The sequence below is a fragment of the Nerophis lumbriciformis genome, linkage group LG01 (assembly GCF_033978685.3).
Source record: "Nerophis lumbriciformis linkage group LG01, RoL_Nlum_v2.1, whole genome shotgun sequence".
NCBI classification, from domain to species: domain Eukaryota; kingdom Metazoa; phylum Chordata; class Actinopteri; order Syngnathiformes; family Syngnathidae; genus Nerophis; species Nerophis lumbriciformis.
This window is the reverse complement of record NC_084548.2, coordinates 20,579,926-20,598,509: the sequence shown is the minus strand read 5'-3', so window position 1 is coordinate 20,598,509 and position 18,584 is coordinate 20,579,926.

Genomic DNA, 18,584 nt, shown 5'->3' with positions numbered 1-18,584 from the left:
CCGTCATCTTTGTTGTAGCGGTGTAGCGTGCAAGGACGGTAGTGGAAGAAGTGTCAAAAGATGGAGCTAACTTTTAATGACAATCAGACTTTACTTAAATCAATAACGGATCAGCATCTCTTCATCCGTAAACAACAACACCGGAAATGTGTCCCGTGAAAAACCGTCCGACTGGAACTCTAATGACTAAAGTTCTTTGGGTGAATAAAGTAAACTCACTACACCGGTATGTTTTAGCGCTCTCATGGCGAGTTTACTGACAGATAAAAGTAAGAACTTTACACTACTTTATATTAGAAATGGCAACAGCGGAGGATGAATGTCCCATAACAAGAAGATAGAGAAAAAGAGGAAGCTTATCGACTCGCGGACGCTCGCAATTTTTCAGGATTCATGCAGATCCCAAATACAGATCAGCAGGTACCAAAAGGTAAGAAAAGTTGCTGTTGCATAATATTGCGAAACAAAACCCCAGATAACGTCTTACCTTATACACACACCATAATAATACCTGTATGTTTAATGTGCTGACAATCCTTCAAGCGGTGCGGCTTCATAGCTTACCAAAGTCGTACTAAAACATTTTGATAGATTTTTGACTGCCGTGTGTAATGTTCTATATATTCAATGGAACATAAAATGTTGGTGTTGTTTACTTGAGTCATATTGCAGTCTACGTGTTTCTCTTATGTGTGACTGCCATCTACTGGTCACACTTATCATTACACCAAGTACCAAATAAAATAACTTCCAGGTGAGTAAACTCAACCAAACGTATTCTTTACATGAGGCGCACCGGGTTATAAGGCGCACTGTCGAGTTTTGAGGGGGAAAAAAGATTTTAAGTGCGCCTTATAGTCTGGAAAAAACGGTACTATTTTAAATTTTTAATTTCTCAATTTGTTTTTATAGTTCTCCTTTAATAATTTGCATTACAGTTGTACCTCTAGTATAATTATGATTTTAGGAAGAAAGGAGAGAGTACAGTGCTGGGAAGAAGTGGATGATATTCATAGAACTAAGAAATAAATCATCAAAAAGAAAACGTGTGGCCAACTTGTCGAAGCAATTTGAACGTCTCACTGCTAGCTTGCACCCAACTGAAGCAGAAGGAGTCCAACGCCAGCCAACAATGTGAAAATATTGAGAAACGGTGGACAGTCAGCCATGAACATTTTGAGAAGCTGCTGATGGTGTGTTTGACGGAGAAGGAGATATTGTAGAAGTCCACTCTCCAAGGTAAATGCTCCACTTTATTTCATATAACTACTGGAGTTGTATTTTTGTATACAATATTTTAAAAGCATGTTACATGTTAAATTGTTTCAGTTAAGGTGGGCAAGCATCGATTCAATTGATTTTAATCTATTATAATGGGAGATGTTGATTTGAGATACAAGTGTTTTGCGTTAAGAGCTCCGTCAGAACCAATTCATATTGTACGTTGAGGTACTCCTGTATGATGCTGTGTGCTACAGCAGATGTTCAACCGGCCAGTCGCAGCCCAAATCCACATCAGACCAGCTCACATACTTGGAAGCAACCAACATTTTGGCAGACAGACCATCTTTGACTCCTGTTGTTGATTTCTGCTCCTTAAAACCAGCACGTCTCTTACATGGACGATCTTGGACCAGCGAGCATTAGTGATACATTTGACTCACGTTACTGGGTCCCTGGAAGTGTATATCACTTTAAGGAAAATCCTCTCAATCACCAATCTAAACAGAACTAAGACAAAGGAAACATTCCAAAATGTTGATCTAATAGAGCCAAGTAAGGTAAATGTCACTTTCCTGTTCACTATTTGTCTCATTGACCACAGTTGCATGTTCTCATAATCCTTTTTGCACAGCCATTTGGAGGAAAACATGTATGGTTGCCAACTGTTTTTATTTTCAGGTCAAATGTAGAGACTTGATATCCAGCACATGATGACATTATGAAACAGTATCAGTGCAGTGTCCATACAGCTAGTGAATGTGCCACCCAATCGCTGAGGTGCTGTTTACTCATCACCAACTAGCCTTTTTGCTGTCAGTCCTTCAGACACAGATCCATCATCCTCTGTAGTGAACGGTTTTGTGTGCATTTTTTTTCCAAATTGTGTAACTCAACAAAAAAGACGACTCAACAGAGGACGTTGGCTCTTTATTGTGGAGGTTAAAGAGGGTCTTTGACCAGGTTTTTGGACTAAGCCCTTTTGTCATTCAGAGGATCTTTGACTATCGTCAACATTGTTTTAATGTTTTTGCTTAACGACTTTACTAGTGATATAACTAAATTCTTAAGGAATGTCATAGCCTTGCTTTGACATATCCAAAATATGTCGCAAAGTGCTTTACAAAGTTATAAACAATACCCATATCCCCTATTATCACATACAAACGCACAGACACAGATACCAAACACAAACACACGCATATGCAACTATATGAACCAATGATTGCATAGCTGAGTACAGAGGAGACATGTGAGTAAACACTATCACAGGATCCATCTGCACCAGGAGGTCATCAGACCATGGCCACCAGGATGCTGACACAAAAGCGCACCCACAAGCACGGCCGATAACCCCTGAGGCAGATGGCTCATCTGAGGAATGTTGGAAAATAAAAATAATACAACTTGTAAAATTGTAAGAACTATGAGTAGAGATAAAGAATAAAATACAACTAAAACATATGAAGATTAATAGGAAAAATAAAGATGAAAATAAAATGAATATACAGTAAATAAATATAAGAACCTTTTTAGAAAGACCAGAAAGCAGGGTGTTACAATAATCTATACGACTTGTAATAAAAGCATGCATTAGTGTCTCCGTGTTGCCCTGAGAGAGAATCAGGCAAACTCTGGCTATATTCTTAAGATGGTAAAAACCTATTTTTGTTATATATTTTTTATATCTGGTATAAAACTAAGGTCAGAGTCGAAAACGACGCTCAGACTTTTCACTTGTAGTGATGGAGTTAAAGACAATGATTGTAGTTTTGATGTGTTTCTCTCTCCTGGCCGATGACTAAAGCTCCAGTCTTGTCCTGGTTAAGATGTCAAGTGAGTCGTGTTTAAAAGTCTGATTAACCACACTTTTGAATTTGAATTAATTACGGGTTATTTACTTTTTAAGACCATAATATTTGGATACAAATGCAATTTTACTGTCCGAATGTCATACAGGAACATTTTTAAAATGTTTTAATTGAATGCACGTCATCAAAACTTGCTAACCGACTTATCTAAAGTCCCGTCGAGGTTTATTTTGGCGTATGCATTGACCTAATCACAGACTATAACAACACACCTTTCAGGCAATCATCTAGGGTCAAAATAAAGAGCGTGATTGAACACTTGTGTTACACCGGCTTCATCTCTTGGTAAGCCAAATAATCACTTAATTAGATATTTTAATGACTTAACTCGATGGAAGTCGTTACAATCCGACTACTGTTAGTCTCCGCCAACTTAAACAAGACACAAACAGAACCACCGTCTATGGCGGTCAATTTGGGTTTTATCACAACCGAATATTCTCCACTTACGTGCGTCCTTTTCCATCCTCCCAGCCAATCAACAGGCAGTCTACATGTACACAAAGACACACATTGACAGATAATGCTGCATGTGACCATGATTCCTTCCAGGCCATGGGAAACCACAACATCTGTTAAACATTGAATACACTACTAGAGGACATAATAATACCTGGGATTTATATAGCGCTTTTCTAAGTACCCAAAGTCGCTTTACATGTAGAACCCATCATTCATTCACACCTGGTGGTGGTAAGCTACTTTCATAGCCACAGCTGCCCTGGGGTAGACTGGCGGAAGCGTGGCTGCAATTTGCGCCAACGGCCCCTCCGACCACCACCTATCATTCATCATTCAATTCACCGGTGTGAGTGGCACCGGGGGCAAAGGGTGAAGTGTCCCGCCCAAGGACACAACGGCAGCGATTTTTGGATGGTAAGAGGCGGGGAGCGAACCTGCAACCCTCAGGTTTTCTGGCACGGTTGCTCTACCCACTACGCCATGCCGCCCCCATCACATCACCTCGGACCCAGTTTATATATATATATATATATATATATATATATGTGAATCTTTGGGTGTCCCACGATTCGATTCAAAATAGATTTTTTTTTTTTTCAATTCAGCACGATTCTCGATTCAAAAACAATTTTTTTCCCCATTCAAAACGATTCTCTATTCATTCAATACATAGGATTTCAGCAGGATCTACCAGTCTGCTGACATGCAAGCAGAGTAGTAGATTTTTGTAAAAAGCTTTTATAATTGTAAATGACAATGTTTTATCAACTGATTGCAATAATGTAAATTTGTTTTAACTATTAAATGAACCAAAAATATGACTTATTTTATCTTTGTGAAAATATTGGACACAGTGTGTTGTCAAGCTTATGAGATGCGATGCAAGTGTAAGCCACTGTGACACTATTGTTCTTTTATAAATGTCTAATGATAATGTCAATGAGGGATTTTTAATCACTGCTATGTTGAAATTGTAACTAATATTGATACTGTTGCTGATAATATTCATTTTTGTTTCACTACTTATGGTTTGTTCTGTGTCGTGTTTGTGTCTCCTCTCAATTGCTCTGTTTATTGCAGTTCTGAGTGTTGCTGGGTCGGGTTTGGTTTTGGAATTTGATTGCATTGTTATGGTATTGCTGTGTATTGTTTTGTTGGATTGATTAATTAAAAAAATAAAATTAAAATAAAAATGTAAATAAATACATTAAAAATAAAAAATCTCTTTCGTAAAGTAAATCTGAACAGCCAATATGGGCATCTACATCAACTATATGATTTGCCTGAGAAGCTGGACAGGACAAAAAATAAATAAAATAAAAATAAATTTAAAAGAATCCACACAAAAAAAAGTTGATTTTTTAAAAATGAGAATCGATTCTGAATCACACAACGTGAGAATCGCGATTCAAATTCGAATCGATTTTTCCCCACACCCCTAATATATATATATATATATATATATATATATATATATATATATATATATATATATATATAGATATATAACATGTAATACTATCCAAAATAATTAAAAAAATATTAAATGTGCTTGATACAAAAAAAAAAATACTCTGCCTTGTTTTTAATGAATACTTAGCCCTACTACGCTGCTGTATTTTAATATTGGTCATTTTCGGTGTTACTTGGAGAGCCAAGTGTTTTCTGAGGTGGAACTTGATGAAACAAATTTGAGAAGCACAGATTTAAAGAGTAAACCTTTTGATTTGGCTTCCATTTGACATTTATTTTTTTATATCTTTATATAGATAAATATATATGTAATATATATATTTATATTTCATATAAATGGATATAAATATATATTTATATATATTTATATATTAACATTTTGTGGATCAAAACATTGTTTTTCTTGGCACTGTGGGCAGCAAGCAGCGAGTGAACATCAGTTTTATAATCTGCATACATTCTCTATCGGCTCCTGTCTTCGTGTGCGTGCGTGCGGCAGTAGACCTGCAGTGGGTGTCAAGGTGATGGTGCACATCAGGGGGATGGTGCACGTTAGGTGCACGCTGCATCGCCGCAATGGCTGTCATTTCGTTAGTTTTTTTCCCAGGCAGCTATTATTGCAGCACGGCTGCTCTCTGATACGATGGCCCGTCGTCAGGCAGCCGCGGGATGCTTGGATGTTGTATCCTGCGGCTGCCATGCTTGCTGTTGCCGCCTCAGCGCGCCATTAGACACATGCACGTCACATCCAAGATGGCTGCTTGAATAATTCATCCCTCCCCATCTTCTTGACTTGTGTCAACTCACATCCTCCTCATGATGCTGAATGTCCCCCTCAGGCGGGCAAGAGAAGAGAAATATGCTGCTTATGTGTGAATAGCAGCAGGCCTTTTGGAGCCTCCTCTCCTCCTCCTCCTCCTTCTTCTTCTTCTTGCCTGTGCCACGCTCACGGCGTGTTGTTTGTGCAGCTGGCTTCTTACGGCAGGCATGTTTTTTGGGGGGGAGAAAAGACCCAGCGCTCCCCTGCAGGCTGCTGCTGTTCATGGTAAAACATCCACCAGGTGAGCGGCTCATTAGAGGCATCAAACATGCAAATGGAACACTCCGCCATGCAAAAAAGGGAGTTGGTGTCCAAGGTGAAGTTAGTTTGCACCTTTCAGCAGCCTGACGAGCGAGGAGGAGGTTTTAGTGCCAAGGAACACACCTGGGGGGGAGGGGCTGCCAAATCATTTCACACATATTTTGCACATTTCATGGTTATTATAAGAAGGGATCAGCATGCAATCTGCCGTCTAGAATGTTCCCTGCAGGTAAATAAAGTGTTGAGTCAACATGTCACATTGTGGAAAATAAACAAGAGTCTTCAGTGTAACCTTCTTGTCTTCCTCCATCTTTTCCTTCCAGGTGCAACATCTCTTCCTGCCTAATGTCTTCTTAGTTCTCCTTAGAGCTGCTGCTTCTGCTTCTTTGCTCCTCCCTCAGCTCTTCTCAGAGTATTCACTCCATCACAACATCCATAGACCTTCATCTGCCCTTCACTGCAGCTCTTCTTCCACTGGCTCCTCCAATTCATCATACATAATGTGCTGCTGCTCTTCTTCCAGCTCTTCTTCCACTGGTTCCTCCAATTCATCATGCATAATGTGCTACTGCTCCTCTTCCAGCTCTTCTTCCACTGGTTCCTCCAATTCATCATACATAATGTGCTACTGCTCTTCTTCCACTGGTTCCTCCAATTCATCATACATAATGTGCTACTGCTCCTCTTCCAGCTCTTCTTCCACTGGTTCCTCCAATTCATCATACATAATGTGCTACTGCTCCTCTTCCAGCTCTTCTTCCACTGGTTCCTCCAATTCATCATACATAATGTGCTACTGCTCTTCTTCCACTGGTTCCTCCAATTCATCATACATAATGTGCTACTGCTCCTCTTCCAGCTCTTCTTCCGCTGGTTCCTCCAATTCATCATACATAATGTGCTACTGCTCCTCTTCCTGCTCTTCTTCCACTGGTTCCTCCAATTCGTCATACATTATGTGCTCCTGCTCTTCTTCTAGCTCTTCTTCCAGCTCTTCTTCCACTGGCTCCTCCAATTCATCATGCATAATGTGCTTCTGCTCTTCTTCCACTGGTTCCTCCAATTCATCATGCATAATGTGCTACTGCTCCTCTTCCTGCTCTTCTTCCACTGGTTCCTCCAATTCCTCATACATTATGTGCTCCTGCTCTTCTTCTAGTTCTTCTTCCAGCTCTTCTTCCACTGGCTCCTCCAATTCATCATGCATAATGTGCTCTTGCTCTTCTTCCACTGGTTCCTCCAATTCATCATGCATAATGTGCTCCTGCTCTTCTTCCAGCTCTTCTTCCACTGGTTCCTCCGATTCATCATGCATAATGTGCTACTGCTCCTCTTCCAGCTCTTCTTCCACTGGTTCCTCCAATTCATCATACATAATGTGCTCCTGCTCTTCTTCCACTGGTTCCTCCAATTCATCATGCATATTGTGCTACTGCTCTTCTTCCAGCTCTTCTTCCACTGGTTCCTCCAATTCGTCATACATAATGTCCTACTGCTCCTCTTCCAGCTCTTCTTCCACTGGTTCCTCCAATTCATCATACATAATGTGCTACTGCTCTTCTTCCAGCTCTTCTTCCGCTGGTTCCTCCAATTCATCATACATAATGTGCTACTGCTCCTCTTCCTGCTCTTCTTCCACTGGTTCCTCCAATTCGTCATACATAATGTGCTCCTGCTCTTCGTCCAGCTCTTCTTCCACTGGTTCCTCCAATTCGTCATACATAATGTGCTCCTGCTCTTCGTCCAGCTCTTCTTCCAGCTCTTCTTCCACTAGCTCCTCCAATTCATCATGCATAATGTGCTCCTGCTCTTCTTCCCCTGATTCCTCCAATTCGTCATACATAATGTGCTCCTGCTCTTCTTCCAGCTCGTCTTCTGCTGGTTCCTCCAATTCATCATGCATAATGTGCTACTGCTCCTCTTCCTGCTCCTCTTCCACTGGTTCCTCCAATTCGTCATACATAATGTGCTCCTGCTCTTCTTCCAGCTCTTCTTCCACTGACTCCTCCAATTCATCATGCATAATGTGCTACTGCTCTTCTTCCGCTGGTTCCTCTAATTGTTCAGATTGTACCTCAGCTCTTCTTGCTGCTTTTTTCCAGCGCTTCTTTCAGCTCCTCTTCCTACTTTTCTTACTCTGTTTTTTCAATGTTTTCATTCAAAAATAAACCTCATCTCTTTTCCTAGCTCTCCCTCCAACTCTTCTTCCACTGATTCCTCCAATGTTTCATGCATAATGTGCCACAGTATTTATTCCAGGTCTTCCTTCAGTTCTTCTTGCACTGGTTCTTCCAATTCTTCATTTAAAAATAAACCTCAATTCTTTTTCCAGCTCTCCTACCTTTTTTCCCCTCTGGTTCCTCCAATGTTTCATGCATACTTTGCTGCAGCTCTTCTTCCTTCAGCTATTCATTATTGACGTGATTCTTGCTACTTTATGTTGTATATTTTTTACGTGAGATTTCCAGTTCAATTTATCATCAATCATTATATCTAGAAATTTGGTTTCATTTACTCTTCATTTACTCTCTTTTGTCCACCAAATGTTTTATACTGTGCGTGAATGCACAAAGAAGAGCTTTGTTGATGTTAGGCATATTTGGTCACTGCATGACTGCAAGCTAATCGATGCTAACATGCTATTTAGGCTAGCTGTATGTACATATTGCATCATTGTGCCTCGTTTGTAGGTATATTTGAGCTCATTCAATTTCCTTTACTTATGTGTATTTAGTTTATTTTTCCATGTCTCATGACACATTATCTGTATGTAATACTGGCTGCATTTCGGATAGTTGTTAGTGTGCCATGTTGTTCCAAACCACAGCAAACGTTACCCAGTTTGCAAAGATTTTAATAAATCCATTAGAAGAAGACAGCCTGCCGTTTCCTTAAACTTGCACACACTCATCTATACCTTTGACCATTCTAAGACAAACATTTCCAGGAGTTCTCTCACCATCTAAGAAATGTTACTAATGTTTTCTAATGTTGTAAAAATGTGTAGAATAAATATTTATATTTCAACATTCCTGTCAATGAAGACTTGCGTCAGCCTGCGACTCAATCATTTTAATAGTAGGCTAATATAGACACTGACATCATGTGTTGCCTTCATTATAACACTTATGTAAGTCTTTTAATTTTCTGCGGCTCCAGACCGATTACTTTTTTGTATTTGTGGTCCAATATGGCTCTTTCAACATTTTAAACGTCTTCACCGAGGTCCAACTCTTCTTTCAAGCTCACCTCCGAGGTGTCCTTCCAGGTTCTTCTACGGCTCTTTCCTCTCAGCTCCTGGTTTTCCGCAGGAACAAAAGGTTGAAAATTCAGATTTAAAAGAAAAAAATAAGATATCTAGTTTTTGTCGGATGAAGACATCTGTCAGCAAACACATTTATGTCCATATTTGTCCTTTCCTGTCTTGTGTCCTGGTGGACATATTTCCCACTTACAGGAAGGACTTTCATTTAGTGGAGTTGAGTTTGTGTTCATTTGGAACATGCATGCATACAACATGATACATCACAATTCCCAGTTTCTCTATTCAACATGTTCGAAAAGGAGTAGGAAGAAGCAGAGCTTATTTAATCCTACCCCTTTTTCCTTTACATAGCAGTTGCTAAAACTTTTGTTCACTTCCTGTTCTCAATTTATTCACAGTATACTCCATAACTAATAACAATACAAATAAATAAATAAATAAATAATACTCAGGGAACTAAGTTATTTTTCACATGGTGAGATAAATAAGATTATCTAGAAAATGAATAGATTGATGAAATACATTCAAAATGTTTATCATGGTTCTTCTTCTTTGTACTTTGTAAACACTTTAGGTTTGACGAGTTTCTTGAAGTGGAGTTTATTAGTATCCGTCCATCCATCCATCCATTTTCTACCACTTGTCCCTTACGGGGTTACGGGAGTGCTGGAGCCTATCCCAGCTGCACACGGGCAGAAGGCGGGCTACACATTATATTAGTACATTGTTTGATTTCTTTGCTTAAACCATTCCATAATTTAATTCCACATACTGATATACTGAAGGTCTTAAGCAGGGGTCCGCAAACCACGGCCCGCCAGCGTCCAAAAACAGGCCCGCGGGAAGTCCCAAGAATGTATTTTCTTATCAACTTTGTACCGCTTGCTACTCACGGTGTCTCCTAGCCGCTCAGGCAAATCATATTGTATAAAAATGCATTTTCTCATCGATAACGTGACATCATCGCGCGCGCGGAAAGTGCGCTATATATATATCTAATATATATATCTATATCTATATATATATATACATATATATATATACATATATATATATATATATATACATATATATATCTAATATATATATGTAATATATATATATATATATATATATATATATATATATATATATATATATATATATATATATATATATATGTATGTATGTATGTATGTATGTATGTATGTATGTATATATATATATATATATATATATATATATATATATATATATATATATATATATACAGCCCGGCCACCGGCCAAATTGTTTTAACCCAATGCGGCCCCCGAGTCAAAAAGTTTGGGGACCCCTGGTCTTAAGTGTTGTACATACGTACAAATGTTTCAAATTACATTTCAAGATTCAAGATTCAAGATTGTTTATTGTCATATGCAGTGTTGGGTTAGTTACTGAAAACCAGTAACTAGGTACAGTTACTAGTTACTTTATTTCAAAAGTAACTCAGTTACTAACTCAGCTACTTACACCAAAAAGTAATACGTTACTGTGAAAAGTAACTATTTAGTTACTTCTTCTACTTTGTCCAGGGTGTACCCCGCCTTCCGCCCGATTGTAGCTGTGATAGGCTCCAGCGCCCCCGCGACCCCGAAGGGAATAAGCGGTAGAAAATGGATGGATGGATGGATGCGTAACCCCCTCCCCTCCCTCCCCTTCCCACACCCAGACACACACACACAGAGAGCGCAGAGGAAGAATCAGAAGCCTGTCACTGCAGCGCAGCAATAAAACACTCAGATCTTCTGTTTCTAGCCGATACTACATAAAAAATAACGTAAAATAACGCAGTAACGCATCATGTAGTAACGGTAACTGAGTTACTGAATATAAAAAATAACGCGTTAGATTACTAGTTACCGCCGAAACTAACGGCGTTACAGTAACGCGTTACTTTGCAACGCGTTAGTCCCAACACTGGTCATATGCATAGTTAAACAGACAGTTTGCCGTACAATGAAAATCTTACTTTGCTAGTCCACCTTTCAACAAGTACTTAGCTAAAAATAAAAATAAAATAAAAATAAAATAAATAAATGCATTAATACATTTTTCTCCAAGATTAGATTTCCCTTTATATTTTAGGCAGACATTTTGGTTTTTACCACCCCAGACATTCTTTTGTCTTGTAAGAACAGTTTGCACTGAATGTAGTGTGCGTTGTTTGCGTTATATGTACGTGTTTTTATTGAATGGAGAAGTTGTTTGTGAAAGCAAATGGCCGCCTGATGTGTTTTTGGACTTGGTCTGCAGCTCTCCTACTGCAAACCAAATCCTGCTCCCACATTCCCGTCATCTTCACCCTGGTGTCAAGCGAGCGTGGCTGCTGGCCCGCTTCATGCATTCCTCACCCAGCAGAGCCCCCACACTCCCTCCCTTCCTCCTCGTCCTCGTCCGGGTGTCTGCTGCTTGGGGTTGGGAGGAAAGCAGCAGCAAGCGAAGCGAAGAGGCTTTGCTTGCTTCAATAAAGCGTAGCAGCTCGGCTTGTTGGCGCAGGGCAGACGGTGCAAAGCTCACATGCGAGACTCGCAGGCTCCTCTTTAATGTGTTGTCATAAAACATAAAACATGCAGCTGGCAGAGAGTTCACCTTCAATGAGGACTGGGCATCAACCTTGTCCCTTGTGTCCTTCCTGCATGTGCACACATGACTCCTCAACACTCTTACTGTATGCACGCCATGGATGGAGCTTTATTGTCATTGCAACCAAATGTTGGTTTCACCACAAACCCATTCAACATTAGACAAACACTGTACCGGGTTACAGAGCATGGGGCGTCTCATACATAAAAAGTGGGGAAAAGGTAGACACTGGGGAATGATGAGTAAAAAAAAAAGTCAATTTCAAGGGAGCCCAGTCTGGAGTGAGAAAAAACAAAGGACATACACAATATATGTAGTCATACCAAATCTCGACAATGAGTCAGAACTTTCAATTTTATAAGGTAATGATCGGACATTACTTTAGTGAACGGGAGTATCATAACTTTGGAGGGGGTGACACCCCGAACAAGCACTAGATCAATCGTATTACCGTTGCGATGCGTGGGTTCATTTATTATTTTGTGCAAGACCACAGCTATCAATTATAGTCTGGAGCGCCACGCACACAGGGTCTGATGGGGTATGCGTATGGATATTAAAATCCCCCATTATAATTATATTATCGGCGTCCGTCACTAGATCAGCGACAAACTCTGAAAATTCACTGATAAAGTCCGAATAGGGCCCAGGTGGGCAGTAGATAACAGCCACTTGCTAAGATTTTACATAGATAACAACTTTTTACTTATTTTCAGTAATTGACTTTACATCATAATAATTAGAGTTTGTCTATTGTAGTTTAAAATGTTTAAATATAGAAATTTACTATTTAAAAAAGATGTTTTGGTTTTCCCCACATAGAAAATCTCATTTAACGATTTTGCAACATCCCATGGATGCTTAATTTAATAATTACAATTTGACTAATACTTGTTTTCAGAATAAAATACTTATTTCTATCTTATAAGTCCTGCTAATAAGACATACAAATCATAATTAGGATGTCTTATCAAGTAAAATTAGACAGATATTTTCACTAATTTTCGTGTTTTTTTGTACTTGCCTGTTTTATTTGCCTTAAAGTGACTTCTTAACATTTTTGACCTTGGGGCCCAACTTTTCCACTACAGAGGAGCCTGGGGCCCACTCAAATACTAACACTGAATTAGTAATCGAATTCTTGATTTTAATTGTATTTAATATTTAATATCCAACCTACTTAGAGTTTACAACCCTATTGAATGATATAAAAACTTGTGTTAATCATAAATGCTATTATTGATTCAACACATAAAGCTTGTAGCTAATTAGAAAAATAAGTACTAAGCAAATATACTGCATTAGAAGGGACTCAACTGATGAAAATAAAAATACATACAATTATGTTGTGCTAAAATAAAAATAAATTAATGAATAATAAAAATGTTTCTTAACTAAACTGTCAATAAAATTAAAGTGCAAATTAAATTATAACTTCATCACCTTAGCATACTTGCCAACCTTGAGACCTCCGAATTCGGGAGATTGGGAGGAGGAGGGGTGTGGGGGTGTATATTGTCGCCCGGAAGAGTTAGGGCTGCAAGGGATTCTGGGTATTTGTTCTGTTGTGTTTATGTTGTGTTACAGTGCGGATGTTCTCCAGAAATGTGTTTGTCATTCTTGTTTGGTGTGGGTTTACAGTGTGGCGCATATTTGTAACAGTGTTAAAGTTGTTTATACGGCCACCCTCAGTGTGGCCTCTATGGTTGTTGATCAAGTATGTCTTGCAGTCACTTACGTGTGTCTGCAGAAGCCGCATATATTATGTGACTGGGCTGGCATGCTGTTTGTATGGTGGAAAAAGAGGACACGACGACAGGTTGTAGAGGACGCTAAAGGCAGTGCCATCACGGCATGCCCTTAATATTGTTGTCCGGGTGAAAATCGGGAGAATGGTTGACCCGGTAAATTTTCGTGAGGGGCAAAATCGGGAGGGTTGGCAAGTATTAGTCATAATTTTTTGCTGAATAAACTTCTCAGTGATTTTAGCTTCAACTTCTTCTGTTTGTTGGAGATTGCCATTACTGCCACAAGTGGTAGAAACGTGTATTACAACTGAGTACCCAACTGTGTCTTTTGGCGGCCTATGGTTAAAAAACACTGGATTAGAATATTCAAATCTAGAAGCTAGAAGTTACCAGGATTATTTAGCATGGTAAAAACAAGTGTATTTCTTTAAAATTAATTTCTAATTGAGTTTAAAAGTGTAAAAAAAACATCATATTTTTTTATTTTATTAAAAAAAAACCTTCTCTCTTTGTTTTCATTCTATCTTTGAAAAACGACGACAAAACAAACGTACAAAAATGCACTTCAACTTCAGGATGTGGGTGTGGTCCACATTAGTAGCGTACTGTGACATCATTGCACGCAATATGATGATTTGGCTGTCATTGTCTGGCAAAGCCGTCAGTGATGCAGCCTGACCCCGCCTGACCCTACACCATCTCCATCATGGCAAGCAAAGCTAATAAATCCCAGCCTCGTAAAAAATATTTTCCTGCTTGCTCAGCATGTACAAACTCCGTTTCCATATGAGTTGGAAAATTGTGTTAGATGTAAATATAAACGGAATACAATGATTTGCAAATCATTTTCAACCCATATTCAGTTGAATATGCTACAAAGACAACATATTTGATGTTCAAACTGATAAACATTTTTTTTTTTGCAAATAATCATTAACTTTAGAATTTGATGCCAGCAACACGTGACAAAGAAGTTGGGAAAGGTGGCAATAAATACTGATAAAGTTGAGGAATGCTCATCAAACACTTATTTGGAACATCCCACAGGTGAACAGGCAAATTGGGAACAGGTGGGTGCCATGATTGGGTATAAAAGTAGATTCCATGAAATGCTCAGTCATTCACAAACAAGGATGGGGCGAGGGTCACCACTTTGTCAACAAATGCGTGAGCAAATTGTTGAACAGTTTAAGAAAAACCTTTCTCAACCAGCTATTGCAAGGAATTTAGGGATTTCACCATCTACGGTCCGTAATATCATCAAAGGGTTCAGAGAATCTGGAGAAATCACTGCACGTAAGCAGCTAAGCCCGTGACCTTCGATCCCTCAGGCTGTACTGCATCAACAAGCGACATTAGTGTGTAAAGGATATCACCACATGGGCTCAGGAACACTTCAGAAACCCACTGTCAGTAACTACAGTTGGTCGCTACATCTGTAAGTGCAAGTTAAAACTCTCCTATGCAAGGCGAAAACCGTTTATCAACAACACCCAGAAACGCCGTCGGCTTCGCTGGGCCTGAGCTCATCTAAGATGGACTGATACAAAGTGGAAACGTGTTCTGTGGTCTGACAAATCCACATTTCAAATTGTTTTTGGAAACTGTGGACGTCCTGTTCTCCGGATCAAAGAGGAAAAGAACCATACGGATTGTTATAGGCGCAAAGTTGAAAAGCCAGCATCTGTGATGGTATGGGGGTGTATTAGTGCCCAAGACATGGGTAACTTACACATCTGTGAAGGCGCCATTAATGCTGAAAGGTACATACAGGTTTTGGAGCAACATATGTTGCCATCCAAGCAACGTTACCATGGACGCCCCTGCTTATTTCAGCAAGACAATGCCAAGCCACGTGTTACATCAACGTGGCTTCATAGTAAAAGAGTGCGGGTACTAGACTGGCCTGCCTGTAGTCCAGACCTGTCTCCCATTGAAAATGTGTGGCGCATTATGATGCCTAAAATACCACAACGGAGACCCCCGGACTATTGAACAACTTAAGCTGTTCATCAAGCAAGAATGGGAAAGAATTCCACCTGAGAATCTTAAAAAATGTGTCTCCTCAGTTCCCAAACGTTTACTGAGTGTTGTTAAAAGGAAAGGCCATGTAACACAGTGGTGAACATGCCCTTTCCCAACTACTTTGGCACGTGTTGCAGCCGTAAAATTCTAAGTTAATTATTATTTGCAAAAAAAAAAAAAAAGTTTATGAGTTTGAACATCAAATATCTTGTCTTTGTAGTGCATTCAACTGAATATGGGTTGAAAAGGATTTGCAAATCATTGTATTCTGTTTATATTATATCTAACACAATTTCCCAACTCATACGGAAACGGGGTTTGTAGTATTTAGCTGTCAGTCGCCCAGCACTTTGAAACAAGACTTTAGTGACACCTCTGCTGCCCCTCAGGAGGGGCCGGGACTAAAGCAGCGACAAAGAAGCCCCCCACCCCCATCCCCTCCTGACCTTGTGTTTGTGTAATGGCCTCCGAGGTGATGGATGGTGTCGCCAAGGCGTTTACCCGCTGCACCGAGAGGCCGTCCTCTTGTTGGCACTCAGATGGATCGGCCATTGTTTTTCTCTCCTCACCTGCACAGGTGTGATTCATCTCTGCTGCGAGTGGGTGGTTGGGGGCATGGTTAAGATATATATATATAAGAAATACTTGACTTTCAGTGAATTCTAGCTATATATATATATATATATATATATATATATATATATATATATTTTTTTTTTTTTTTTTTACATATATATATATATATATATATATATATATATATATATAAATAAATAAATAAATAAAATAAATACTTGAATTTCAGTGTTCATTTTAGTTAAGGGTTGAATTGTCCATCCTTGTTCTATTCTCTGTCACTATTTCAGAACACACACATTATACAAATATACATTATAAAATCAATAAGAAAACGGGAGCTCTAATTTGGGAGTCTGAATTAGGATTAGAAGTTCCTATATAAACATTGCATACTCACGTCGCCTTTTTGTATTGATTACTGCAGTTGTGCACTGGATTCATTCACAAATACAAAATACAACTCACAAACACTTTAGAGTTAGGCTTCACCATCAGAATGTCGTACTTGCCAACCTTGAGACCTCCGATTTCGGGAGGTGGGGGGTTGGGGGCGGGGCGTGGTTGGGGGCGTGGTTAAGAGGGGAGGAGTATATTGACAGCTAGAATTCACCAAGTCAAGTATTTCATATATATATATGTAAATATATATATATATACATCCTGAAAATATGCAAACAAAACAGTGTTTAGATAATTGATACTTCAAACTTGCATAAATAAATATTAAGGAATATAACATAACTTGGCTTCTGAGAGCTTCAAAATGTAATGAATAAAATGCTAAAGTTGTTGATAAACAAGCAATTATTTTAATAATTAAATATGGTCATTTTAAATAAATTATTATGATAATTTAAAATTAATTATTTCAAATATGTTTATTTTTAATGTATAATTCTATGGCTGGATGTAATAAGGAGTCGGAAAAAATAAAAAATAAAAATACAATTAATTTTGATGTTTTTAGCAAAATATAGTAAAAATGTATTTTTTTTTATTTTTTTTAAAAATTAATAAATATATTTATTTTTAGGTAAGATAAACATAATAATACAATTTATCTCTAGTCTGGATGATTTGGTTCTTGTCACCCTGTTGTCCTCCCGTCGTGAAAAAAGGCTGTCCTCACTCAGGTCCGCATGGAGCTGAGGGGGCGTGGCCTCCAGCTCTGGCTGAAAATCGGGAGATTTTCGGGAGAATATTTGTCCCGGGAGGTTTTCGGGAGAGGCGCTGAATTTCGGGAGTCTCCCGGAAAATTCGGGAGGGTTGGCAAGTATGGAATGTGTACTTAAACTTATAAAGATCACATGGATATTATTCAGTGAGTTGATTCACCAAAACTAACCTGTTATACAGGAGGAAAAAGCACACAGGACGTTTCAATCGTTCACAGACTGGTCGCGCTCATCAGAATGACAAGACACTTCCGGTCTGCAGGTGATAGCATTCAATTGGGAAGAAACGCCCTACTGCCCCCTACTGACCAATGTGAATACTGATAAATGTGTAATGACAGCTCCAAAAACGAATTCAAACCACAAAATAAAATAAATAAATTAACACAAAAATGTGACACATTATGGGTGGGTCACATATGCATGTACAGTAGATGGCAGTATTGTCCTGTTTAAAAGTGTCACAACATTGCTGTTTACGGCAGACGAACTGCTTTATGTAGACGAAAACTTGATTGCTGTTGTTGTGTGTTGTTACCGCGCTTGGAGGACGTTCATGAAACTGCCTAATAATAAACCCACATAAGAAACCAAGAACTCGCCCTCGATCATCAGCTGTTTATATTGTGGGAAAGCGGACGTGTGAACAGGCTGTCAACACGTCACTCAGGTCCGCATGGAGCTGGAAGGGAGATTTTTGGGAGAAAATTTGTCCCGGGAGGTTTTCGGGAGAGGCGCTGAATTTCGGGAGTCTCCTGGAAAATCCGGGAGGGTTGGCAAGTATGACTATCATACACTAAAGTATACTGTCATACACTATAGAGTATACTGTCATACACTATAGAGTATACTGTCATACACTAAAGTATACTGTCATACACTAAAGTATACTGTCATAAACTATAGAGTATACTGTCATACAATAAAGTATACTGTCATACACTACAGTATACCGTCATACACTAAAGTATACTGTCATACACTAAAGTATACTGTCATACACTATAGAGCAGGGGTGGGCAATTAAATTTTACCAGGGGCCGCATTGCTGGAGGGCCACACCGACAATATTTCAATTAA